At 41.6% G+C, this 12,865-nt stretch overlaps 1 protein-coding gene across 14 annotated transcripts in view; it reads right to left on the bottom strand.

The window, feature by feature from the left end:
- The window catches only part of ZBTB20 (zinc finger and BTB domain containing 20), a 504,516-nt gene that overhangs the window by 209,826 nt on the left and 281,825 nt on the right, over positions 1–12,865 (bottom strand). For all 14 annotated transcript variants that reach the window (XM_079973673.1, XM_079973666.1, XM_079973667.1 and 11 more), the window contains one exon: positions 4,392–4,511. The gene's annotated coding sequence lies outside the window, so the exon portion shown is untranslated. The remainder of the gene's footprint in view (positions 1–4,391; positions 4,512–12,865) is intronic.

Here is a 12,865-nt window from a genome sequence, read left to right as displayed (position 1 = left end):
ACCATTGTCTTAGGCATACAGTTAATAATAACAGCAATAATAATTCTATGCCCTTATATAGGGACATTCATTCAAGGAGCTTGAGGCTCTTGGCAAACATTCATTAATTAAGCCTCAAAATGTACATGGAGAGGTAGAGAGGTAATATCCCCTTTTACAGCTGGAATGCCAAGGAACTGCAGACCAGGACTCAGGGATATACTGGAGTTAATGTCTAGCACAGATGAGTTCAGCTGCAAAGTACAGAGTTGGAAAAGGCTTGCCCTCTACTGAGGAGTATGTTCATGTTGTAGAATTTGCTGCTGCACACCCTGAAAAGCTGCAGTGTGACTGAGTAATCTGGTATTTACTGCAAGCAATGAAAGTTTCAGTCATTACTAATGTTTGGAGCATAAAGCAAAGCAGCAACAACCACAAGAACTCCACCACAAAACCATGTGAAACAAACCTCAGACTGAAAAATAAAGGCAAAACTTGTATAATGGTAGATTAATTTTGCTATTAGTGTTTTTGAAATGTGAAGCTCTCAGCCATTTTCATAGGCTGTGAATGGGTGCTAAAATATTTCAGACAGCTCCAGCAAAATGACTTAATCTAATCATGTGTTCATTCTCAGAGCCAAAAAGAGAGAGCTTTATATTTTACTCCATATCTTTGCCCCTTAAGCCAATTCTTCTTCTTTGTCTCTTATATTCCACTGTACTCTTGTTTACAACACCAGAAGCAGCACTCTAGATTCTATAAAGATAAGAATCCTGTTTTGCAACCAAGTAAGTCAAAATGCTACGCTTACAAATAAATTGTGCACAGTAACCAAATTTCCTTATATTTATGTATTCTACACAAATAATTCAGCTTCCGAGAGTCAGTTTTCCAAAGCATCAGAGAGTAGAGAATAGTAGCCATGGAAAACAGAGATACAGGACTGGTTCACATGGAACATAAACTATGGTTTTGTCATCTTCATGCATGTGTTCTCCCTCCTCCCATGTTATGCATCAATAATTTATTACATGATGTGATTTGCTACCCACTTTCCTTGTTTGGACAAAATAGAGTTTGCTCTTGCACTTGAAACAGCAAAACACTGTTTCGGTGTTTGAAATGAGTTTCCAATTCTGGTTGGGAGGAAAAGTGCAAGTTTCTCCCTCCCACAAACACACAACTAGAGGCTCATAAGGGTGAGGTATGGGGCAGTCACTTGCAAAACTTGCTTGCCCTGTGTGATGTCAGGATTGCAAGCCCATGCTCCTTTAGGGTGGGTCGATCTGATCCCATCTGTGAAGGCAGGGCCTGGTCCTAGGTTACAAGACTGTACCCTTCTGTTCAGATACCTGTTCATGGGCTGCCACCTCCAGTTCTGCCTCCCCACCCCCACAGCTGCTCAAAGCTCTCTGTGAGGCTTTCCACTCTGCAGGAAAGTTGGGAGAGAGGAAACTGGCACTGGTTTCCCCCCTTCATAAGTGGTTGAAGTCAGAGCTGAAAGGGGAGATCACCCTTCCTGCAACCAAGATTCCTACTATTCAGTCCCCCTACCATTTCTTCTTCCTCCTCCTGTGTTAGAGGCTACCAATGTAAACCCAATCCCAAATGAACTCATGACACCAACCACATTTTACTCCAAACTGAATAGGATACAGGAGCACATGAGTGATGAAAACAGAGAGGGACAGAAGGGAATCTGCAAGTCTCAGGCTTAGACCCAATAGCCAAACCATGGTGTGAGACGCTGTGGCCATTCTTATTTGGAGTGCACCTGGCATGAGAAGATGGGGTGCAGCAGTGGGGTCTTAAAAGTGTGAACAAAAGCCACTGCAGACCCTTGCCTTGGGCTCAAAGGATGATTTTGGTAGGCTGCATCCATCCAGTATGCTCAAAAAACTCCAGGTTCTCAAAATAACAGTAGGCCTTAAGAGAGGTCCCCCTGCCCAAGCCGTTAAGGAAACTTCTACTAGGCTAAAAAGGGGAATGACTTTGCCTCACAGATGTGTAAGGACTCATGTGCTCAAAGCCAATAATTTATAGGTCCATTAAGTTGTGAGGGGGCAGGCTAAATATCATTGGGTGAAAAAATAGGGCTTGAGACTGCATACTGTGAGAAATGTCTCCTGTCCTGATGCCAAATTTTGTCTCCCTTTGGGCCTCAACATGAAGACAGAACATAGAATCACATAGACAAAACATAGAATCACAGAATTCATCATGTCCAACCCCTTGCTGACGCAGGAAACTTATTACAGTGGTACCTCAGAAGTTGACAGGAATCCGTTCCGGAAGTCCAGTCGACTTCCAAAATGTTTGGAAACCAAGGCGCAGCTTCTGATTGGCTGCAAGAAGCTCCTGCAGCCAATTGGAAACCACATCAGTCGTTTGGGTTCCAAAGAATGTTTGCAAACTGGACCCCCTGCTCCCTACACAAAAGTTTTCTGGCATGCTTCAGGGTCCCTTCTCAGTATACTAACTCATTATAGCATTTCCCCTTCAGCATAATGACCCTGGTGTCTGACTCCCCTTCTCCAGGGGATGAGGCAGGGAATTCAGAGTGGGAGAGGAAAGTTTCTTCAGGAAATGAAGAGGCTTCTCTCGCAGAAGGCAGAGCTACCTAATGGGGTACAGCTGCAGTTTCTATTTACAGTTCAGACTATGGATGACTGCTGTTAGATTAACACTGCAATTCTGCCTTTAAAGAGATTCCAGAATGAGTCCTGCACACGGATGTCTAGGGTGCCCCTGAAGCCCTGCATCTAAGGCCATCATTCAAAACAGAACATCCACAGATGTTTGTGCTCTCTGTATTTTGACACTAGTCATCAATGTTTTGCTAACACAGAAGATTATTGCCCATTAGTACTGCATTAAGCTGGAGACTGGATACAGGATTTGATCTGGCAGCAGGCCTCTGTGTAATTCACAACATTATTTAAAACAGGTTCAGGTATGGGAAACCACCTAAAAGCTACAGAGGTAATGAATAATTGCTTTATGTTTTCAGTATTTTACCCTGTAACGATAAAACCGATACAAGAATCACACATTGCAGGGAAGTGGGAACTGTACAAAGAGAAAGAGTATAGATAATCACTGGTAGATCAGAGTTTATAGAGGAAAAGAATGCAGGAGCACATTAAATTTGCCATAAACAAGGAGTTTCATACCACATCAGTGACTGCTACTATAATTCATTTGTCATATAAATTATGTCCATTGGGAAGTCTCATAAAATTAATTAGGGCAGAGACAGGGGAAAAACAAATCAAAAACTTCTCAGAGCTGCAACAAATACAGGTTCTAGACAGAACAGCATCAACAAGATCAGTCAAAATACTTATTCAATTCCCATGAGGCTAACATCCTCGTACAAAGAATTTTCCTGGCCTTATCAACTTGAAGGAAATTATACTGGTTGCTCTCAAGGACACAGTAATATTGAAATTTCAAAATTGAAAGCAACACAGCCTTATATGAATTACAAATTGAATGTATAAAAAAAAAATCCATGAAATGCAGTTGGTTAGCTTATATGTTTAATAGAGCAAAGCAGACTTATCACCTTTATTTCAAGCCACTGCCCAACCCTTGCTATGCCCTCACCACTACTTCCCAGTATTTCTCAAGCTCCACTTCTAACCTAGACTATGTTGGCCCAGCAAAACTGTTACATACACTAGTTTCTGGTTGGAGAACATACTCTTACTTCTGTATATTGTCAACCATCTCACTCTTACTCCTTACTGAATCTGACATTAACTATGTGCAGGTGCATTAGCTCATTATACTTTCTATGTTATCCTTGCCTCTTTTGTCTCCTGCTCCCACGTCCATGTTATCTCCCTCACTGCTAAAATGCACTTTGAAGGCAGGGACCTGTTTTTTTTTTTGTTGTTGTTTTTTTGCTTGTGTTCCTCTGTACACCTCCGGAGTCATAGCTCTTAAACCAGTGCATCCTCAGTATTTCTAGTAATTGCTCTTGTTAGAGCTCTGCCATATTTCAGTCTGTCTTGCAGCATCCCAGAAATTAGTCTTTTTAAAACAGACTCTGAATGACACGCCAGATCTCATAAGGTGATTGCGTGAAGCTGACAAATGTCAATGGCAGAATAGTCTCATTCTGCCAAACCCTTTTTGTTCCTGATTTAATCTCAGTTTGAACCCATCTCTCTTCAGGTGAACAGCTATTACATTTTGCTGTGGACCTGAGGTTTAGGGTGCTAAGAGGTTCTGAAGGTATACAAATGTCAGCTATTCATCTATCTCCAACTGGATATGGTAAAAAATGAGTTGCCAAAAGGATTTTCTGCTGTGAATCAACAGGTGGTTTGGCAGCAAGACTAATGCTTGCTTGCAGCTTTTCACTTTTAGTTCCAGAAAAGGTGGGTGGGGGGGAACAATACCTCTTAAATGCAGCATTTCAAGCCAACTGTATGGAAAAGAAGGTTTCATTCCCGCCAACTCGCACTGTCTCTTGCAACATGGAACGAAATATTCCAGCTGATGCTGCTCTCCTCTTCAGGCTACAAGGGTACAGATTTGGAAACAAAGAGAAAACAAAAGAGAAAGGAAGAACATTATGGAATACAATTTGCTTTGCATAAATTATAAATATGGCGTAAAATGGCTACATGGGGTGAAACACAGCAAATTTATTTCACCACTGCCATATACAATTTATATTCCTCATAGGTATTTATCAGTATTTCTAACTGGTATACAACAGGAAGGAGAAACATTCTAGATCCCACATCAAATACACAACATTTAATTTGTTCTAGATTAAATACAAAACACTTTAAAAAACAGTGTTATAAAAGACGTAAAGGAAATCCATAGGCATATGGACAAATCTATGCAACAAAAAATGTACAAAGAGAAACAAAATAACGAAAAATTACTTGGTACATGAAAACAATTTGTTGAAATGCCATGAAATTTATCATGTCTCTTATAGAGTGGGTGCTATGCCCTTCTACTCAGAGCTTAATCTAATATTGGGGAAAACTTGTATTTGAAAATCTGTAGTACTTATTAACCTTTTCAGAAATCTTTTCACTATTTTGAAAGCCCCCCCCCAAAAAAATTATGTGGCCATTTAAAATTATCCAAACAATGCTAATGTCTATTTTACATTATATAAAGAAAATTATTTAACATTCTCAGAATGCACCTAATTTTATCCTTCAGACTAATGACGTGTTCTTAAAATAAATGTTAAATCTCTTAAGAAACTTCAGTGGAAACCCTTTGGGAAAATCCAACCACATATGCCTATCACACCTCATAGGAGCTAACAGCTGTTAATATAGCAACTACATACAAAACAAATTCCACAGAATGGGCTTGAAGATCTTCCAATGTCTGAAGGGTCTTTTACATTTCAGACAATTTTTGTATCTATCTAACTATAGCCGGATAGGCATATGACTTGAAAAAGGCAAGTAAAGTCAGGCCATCCATGAACTGGTCAGCTGCAACTCCTAGGTCATGATGAGAAAGGAACAACCTTGGAGCCCAATCTAGATGATAGATAAAACGCATGACTACAAAGGTGCAGCCGGGGTTGACAGAACACATAGGAAGGGACATCCATTGATGTCCTTAATGAGGGATCAAGGCTGATCTTGCTGCCGTCCTCGGGAAATGAGAGGTGATTAATTTGTTTTAGAATCTTTGATGGTTAAGCGCTTCTCAGTTTTGGATTGACAAAAGTGTCACACAGCTTCCCATACGTTGACCTCTTCATATAAGTCAGAGGGGTGAACCTCAAGACTCGGCCTGTCTATCTGGCCCTTGGAACCATTCCCAGCCAACTTCCCTCATGAGCCACTTGCACCCCAAGTGTTTTTGCCTAGCTGGAATGCATCCTTGAATTCTAATAATACCACTTGCTTTACTGGATAAATGACAGAGAGGGACGTATCAGTGTGTGTATAAACTAGTCTGCTGTACAAAGGTAGAAGTTATATGAGCTGCCCCACCCACCCTTCTCTCTGACACGTGGTTGCCCAGAAGGTAATGCAGTTCTTAGGCTGAAAAGCGTTATGTACCATGGATGAAAGTGAAAACCCCACTGGAATTCTGAAGTAAGTAGGGAAGTGGCAGTGATGCTGCTATGTTTGACCTCCTCACAATGAAAAATTTTAGGCCACTGGATTTCTCCCACTATATCTGTAGAAAAGCTTTACCACATTTTGTTTTGATAGGTTAAGAAGATTAGAAGTCTGGAATTATGTTCCTACATCACCAGATGTAAGAAACTGCTATTAAGTTTATCAGAACAATGCTAGAACAGCTAACAGAAAAGTTATTATCTTTTGTAACACAACCATTTGAGGCCCATATTAGGGCATATTCAAAACTCTTTGAACAGCCCTGGACAAGATACTATAACATCAGTAGACGTAGACTGGGATACAAAGAATACCTGGGACATTAATCTGATGTTCACATGTGTGGTTGAGTCCCAAACAGATTTTTTTTAAAAAAGTAATAATGGACTTGCTTTTTTAAAAAAACCGTTTTGCATAATCAAGCCCATATCATATATGGTGCACCATCAGAGAGAGGTTGATGCAAATCAGAATTGCAATGCAATTTTTTTAAAAGCAGCTCCGAGAATAAAAAGTAGAAATCTGGAGCGCAGAAACGGTAGCATGAGGTTGTGCTAACACCCGCCCCCTATTGTACATTGCCTGCCCAATCTGTTTCCCTTCCTCTTGCAGCAGGAAGTGTGGAACCTGAGGCCCTTCAGATGTTGCTGGATGCTGACTTCCATCAACTCCTTCCAGCACGGCCAATTGTCAGGAATTATGAGAGCGATGGTCCAGGAATAACTGGAGGGCCGCAGATTCATCACTAGCATCAAGAAGGTTTAAAATGAGTATTTGCTTGCGTTCTGGACATCATATGTAGAAAGCTCTCTCTCTCTCTCTCTCTCTCACACACACACACACACACACACACATACACACACACACACAGAGAGAGAGAGAGAGAGAGAGAGAGAGAGAGAGAGAGAGAGAATCAATTCAGCAACATAATACATGCTCTTGCCCACTCCAGACTGTCATCAGGTACTGGGCCTCCTATATGATACAACTGGCTTGAACCTCTCTTTAAACACAATGTAGTACAGTACTGTGGAAACAAGAGGCTTACCAGAGCTATGTTGTTAAATAAACGGTGCATAGCATCATTGCTACTATCCTGTTTGATAACAGACCCTTTGTAGGGTAGATATTTAGTTGAAATACTTGAACTCCATCAGATAAATAACAGACCAAAAGACAGAAAGGAAACTGAAGGCAGGGAGGTGAAGCTATCATCTGAGTGTTTTGTTTCTAAGTGTTGCCAGTCATAAAAGGACTTGACGTGCTAATATCTGTTCATTCAGACACTTACAGACATGCTAAGAGCATGACGGCTCGCAGGCACTGCCTTTAAGTGCTGTTACTGAGGCCCCCAAATATTGACAGAGTGCCAGACTCTAAGAAACTATTGATGTACGCAGCCGACCTCTGCTCCAGACACCTATCAGACAGAATCTTTAAATGTCACAGATTAATGAATTTTCATGAAACTCTGTGGGTGGGTGTATGTGGGTGTGCACGTGCATGTGCATGTGTGTTTGATAGTAGGAAAGAAAAATTCAAAATAATCCCCCCTGAATCCTTACTCAAGCGGTCTTTATCATTTTGCAAAACTTTGACCCAAACTCAATATTTTTATTAAGGCGATACAGACTGAGAATGTTTGTGTGGGGTGTGTGTGTGTTAGGGGAGGAGAAGTACCTCTGGTGGGGGACACGCTGTGCTCCTTCAGGGGTACTTTGTCCACCTTTGATCCCCCACCCTGCACTCAGCTCTCACATGTGTCTGCTAGAAGCTGTCAACATGCAACAGCAGCTGCACCTTGGGAATGGCTTTGATTGGCCAGTTAAACCAGATGAGGGCAGCCAATGGGTCTCAAACCCTCAGCGGATTAGGGGCTTCCTCTGCATACAAAGATGAACTCTGGGGGATTGAGTGGACAAGACCAATAGTGGGTCCAATGGTCAAGAAGGTTTCTGTACGTGCTGTAGAGGGAATTGCTTGTCAACCTGGGAACGTAGCCCATCTAGGAGAAGGAAAACTCTGATGCTAAACCTCCGCTGCTTTGCAGGATATCTTTGAGAGAGAGAAAAGGCCAAGGGGTAAACACTACACAAATCCAGATTGGAGTCTCTAAGACAGTTGGAGGGTGCCTTCTATATCTCCTCCCAGCAACTCCTGCAGCCAAGCTGGTGCCAAACGTATTGCTCTGCTTTCCTTTAGACCACATCAGCAAAGCTGAGAGGAGGGTCTTATTATCTTGGCAGCCCAGGACCTCATGCACACTGCCCAGGCTTGCCCCCCAAGGAGGTCACTTCAGTGCTGCTTACAAAGTGGACCCCTCCCCTGGAGGAGCACTCCATTGTCTCTAGAGACAGACAGATGTCAACAGTATGTGTGGGGGATCATTCTGCAGAGCAAAATGGAACACACTCTGAACTAAGGACCGGCAAGGGAAACCTCATCTTGCCCCCATCTATTAGTCACTTCACAACTTACCTTTTTGTACTAGTACTGTTAAACTGATGTCCTCATTTTCCATTCCCCCTTTGCCCATTTGTTGTATGCCTTGAATATCTAAACTTTAAGTCAAAAGGCAACAACATTCTCTTTTCTTCTCTTTCATTCTTTTGATGTGAGTGAGCCACTTAGGGAGGCAATATATACTGTTGCAAATACACAAAATGCCAGCTTCCAGCACATACAATCATTTATTTGTAGAACTGTAGCATTGAAAATGACTCCAAAGGTAATCTTGCCCAAGCCCCTGCTATGCAAGAATCTCAGCTAAAGCATCCCTGACAGATGACCATCCAACCTCTGCTTTGAAACCTCCAAAGGAGGACAGTCCACAACCTCCTGCAGGAGACCATTCCCCTGTCGAACAATTCTTATGGTCAGAAAGTTTTTCTGTATGTTTAGTCAGAATCTCCTTTCTTGTAACTTGAAGCCATTGGTTTGAGTCCTACCCTCCAGAGCAGGAGAAAATAAGCTTGAGCCATTCTCCTCCCAGTCTCTTCCATGCTAAACATACTCTGCTCCCTCCATTGCTCCCCATAAGACTTGGTTTCAAGACATTTTATCACCTTGGTCACCCTCCTCTGGACACATTCCAGTTTGTCAGTGTCCTTCTTGAACTGTGGTATTCAGAAGTGAACACAGCACTCCAGGTGTGGTCTGATCAAGGCAGAATAGTATAGCATCTAGATCAAGGGAAGTAATAGTGCCACTGTATTCTGCTCTGGTCAGACCTCACCCGGAGTACTGTGTCCAGTTCTGGGCACCACAGTTCAAGAAGGACACTGACAAACTGGAACGTGTCCAGAGGGCAACCAAAATGGTCAAAGGCCTGGAAACGATGCCTTATGAGGAACGGCTAAGGGAGCTGGGCATGTTTAGCCTGGAGAAGAGGAGGTTAAGGGGTGATATGATAGCCATGTTCAAATATATAAAAGGATGTCACATAGAGGAGGGAGAAAGGTTGTTTTTTGCTGCTCCAGAGAAGCGGACACGGAGCAATGGTTCCAAACTACAAGAAAGAAGATTCCACCTAAACATTAGGAAGAACTTCCTGACAGTAAGAGCTGTTCGACAGTGGAATTTGCTGCCAAGGAGTGTGGTGGAGTCTCCTTCTTTGGAGGTCTTTAAGCAGAGGCTTGACAACCACATGTCAGGAGTGCTCTGATGGTGTTTCCTGCTTGGCAGGGGGTTGGACTCGATGGCCCTTGTGGTCTCTTCCAACTCTATGATTCTATGATTCTATGAATAGAGCAGGATGATGATCGTGACAATATACTTCTGTTGGTGCAGCCTATGCACTGTTAATAACATTGGGGATTTAAGCTTGTGGTCTACCAATAACTCTGGATCTTTTTCACAAATACTACTAGCAAGCAAGGTGTCCCCCATCTTATCTTTGTGTACCTGGTTATTCCTGCTTAAGTGTAGAACCTTACATTTGTCTCTATAGTACTTCATTTTGTTAGATTTGCCCCAGTTCTCCAATCTATTAAGGTCATATTGAATCCTGATTCTGTCTTCTGTAGCATTACTGTAGTTACAAGTCCCAGTTTGTTGTTATCTATAAATTTGACGAGCATCCCCTCAATTCCTTAATCCAAGTCGTTTACTTGAACAACAGGCCCAGGACAGAACCTGGGGCACCCCATTTGTCACTTTTTTCCACGATGATGAGGAACCATTAGTGAGCACTCTTTGCATTCAGTCAGTCAACCAGCTACAAATCCACCAAATAATTACTTTGTCCAGCCCACAATTTATGAGCTTCTTCATAAGACTATCATGGGGGACACTGTCAAAAGCCTTACTGAAATCAAGACACACTTGATAATACATGCACTATTATAAACAGGAGTGCTTTCTGTATGAAGGAAAATTGTAATATGTCATGGCGTGACTCCACCCTACATTTTGACTGAACAGGGTTACACATCTTGCAGAGTTTAAGAAGAGATATTCAACAACTGCTCAAATTTTACACTGTTACACTCTTCTGGAACAAGTCACTTGATAGTACCAGGAATTATGCATCTACCCCGGGAAGACTTGAACAGAGGTCTGGGAAAACTCAAAATGTTTCTCGAAATAAAATGAAAGAGCTATCCTGAAAACTAAACAGCTGTGAAGAGCAATTTCAACTGACCCTGCTGTACAATGGTGCTAAATGTAACCTACATTCTAAGGGAGGATACAAGTTCGGTTAGACACGCTGCCAGCTGTGAACAGTTTATACCCAGCAATTATATAGTTGCACAAATGGAATAGATGTTTTCTCTGTCTGTATACTGTAAATGTTTACATGGAGTGTGATGTTGTAATAAGTGCCATCAAGGCAAGAAGGATCTGCTTCCCCATGGAAAAAAAATAAAATCCACATAGATTCACTTCAGTGTTCTTTGGGCACCATATGATTTGGTGACTCCTACTGATGTTAGTTTTAAAGACAAAAAATGTATTGTAGATATAATTCAATAAAGCCCGTATTGTCAAGCTATCTTATTGGCAAAGATAGTTTGTGAGATTTGCTAAGGTTTGCGGAACTTGTGAGCTGCACACTATTTCACGACATTTTTGATTGGCCTAATAAAGGCACCACCCTAATACGGATGTTAGATTTAAAATAAAAATAAAAATGGGTCAACATGGCTACCTTTACTCTTAGTGTAACTAGCATGGGTCCTTTCCTCTATTCCCAGTTAACAATGCCACCATACAACAGCACTAAGACGCCCAACCCCAGCGTCGTGTTTGCTAAAAGCTTCTACAGATTTTGTGGTGTCATAAGACTGGGAGGACAGACAGTGCTCTCTTTAAGCAAATATCAGGGAGTACTGCAGCTTAGGATAGTTCCCATTATCTGTGCACAGAGCAACAGAAAAAGAAACAGCTACAGAATAGTACAAGTCAGATTTCAAAGGGTCGTAAAACCAACTTCCTTCACCCCAGCGCAGGATTTTCCCTTCTCCAGCCTAATCTCTTTGTTGTGTCTGCCCTCATCAATGAGCCCATTCATGCCCCATAATCAGCTCTGATTAGTGTTGCTTCACATCAGTCTCTTCCTCTTTCTTTTCTGCTCTGCCTGTAGAAGGATTGGAATCAGCTTCTGCACACCCCTCCTTGTTAAAAGCTGCACCTCTCCTGCTGACTTACTGCTCTCTCAATCAAAAGGGCAAGAGGAAACAGTTGGGATTCATTCTTCCCCCTTTTTTGAGAAACGGCACAAATGTCAACTTCCTAAGAGGATGTTTGGCATAGCTGAGTTCAGTCGTGAAATGTACAAAGTCGGGCTGATCAAAAGTTTGAAGGGCTGCCCACTGCTAGAGTGGAGGGGGGGAAAAGAAAATGGGATCTCTTCTGTAGTTTTAAAGGAGACATGAACAGACTGCCTTCACGAGAAATGCTTCTTCTATTAAACTGAGACTTGGCAGCAAAATTCAGCTGCAGATCCCAGGAAAGTCTGTGCCTATTTTGATTAGGAATATTTTGACTGGGTCTAGTATTATTTATTACTGCATATATATAGATAGATAGAAGGATAGAATATCTACCATACACATCAGAACAGTTTATATTCTCAGGGATGCTTATTAGAGAGAATGCACACATGTACAGTATTTAATTTTGTTAGTCACTTTGTTTTCATTTTAAACACTCTGGATTACTAATGTGTTTTCAGGGTGTTTTCCTTTTTTTAATTTTTTTTTTTAAAAGTCTCGTTAATAGAAGAAAAATATGACATTCAGCTTGCAAAATAGCACTTCCCCCACCCCTATGCTTCACTACAAAATCATGGATTTTAATGTCAGTATGACCTACTGTTTTTGGCTGCAATTCTTTATTTAATCATTTACTAAGTCCTGCAGTCGTCAATGGGAGTCACCCACACATAACAAATAGCAGGCGTACATTGTATGTCTACATACTAGCCTACAGACATTGTTCGGAGTTTAACCCCCGCTCCACTAAACTGTACCTCATTTCGTTTTCATAAAACTACAATACAAAATAATTGGTGGAAGTCACCATCACAAAATGTGGATGAGGGGTACTAGCTCAGATGGCTTTAAAAGTGTTTTAGACAAGTTTATGAAGTTCCACCAAGAGTTACCAACCATGATAATGAATTCTAGGTAGTCTGGATACTAGAAGCAAGCTGAGTGCTGTTACCTACATGCCCTGTTCCTGGCTTTTCCAGATGCTTCTGGTTGGCCACTGTGAGAAAGAGGATATTGGGCCAGTCCTAAATGGATCCAGAAAAACTA

This window comes from Podarcis cretensis (genome assembly GCF_951804945.1).
Source record: "Podarcis cretensis genome assembly, chromosome: 4".
In the NCBI taxonomy this organism is placed as follows: Eukaryota; Metazoa; Chordata; class Lepidosauria; order Squamata; family Lacertidae; genus Podarcis; species Podarcis cretensis.
This window is presented reverse-complemented; position numbering and strand designations above follow the sequence as displayed.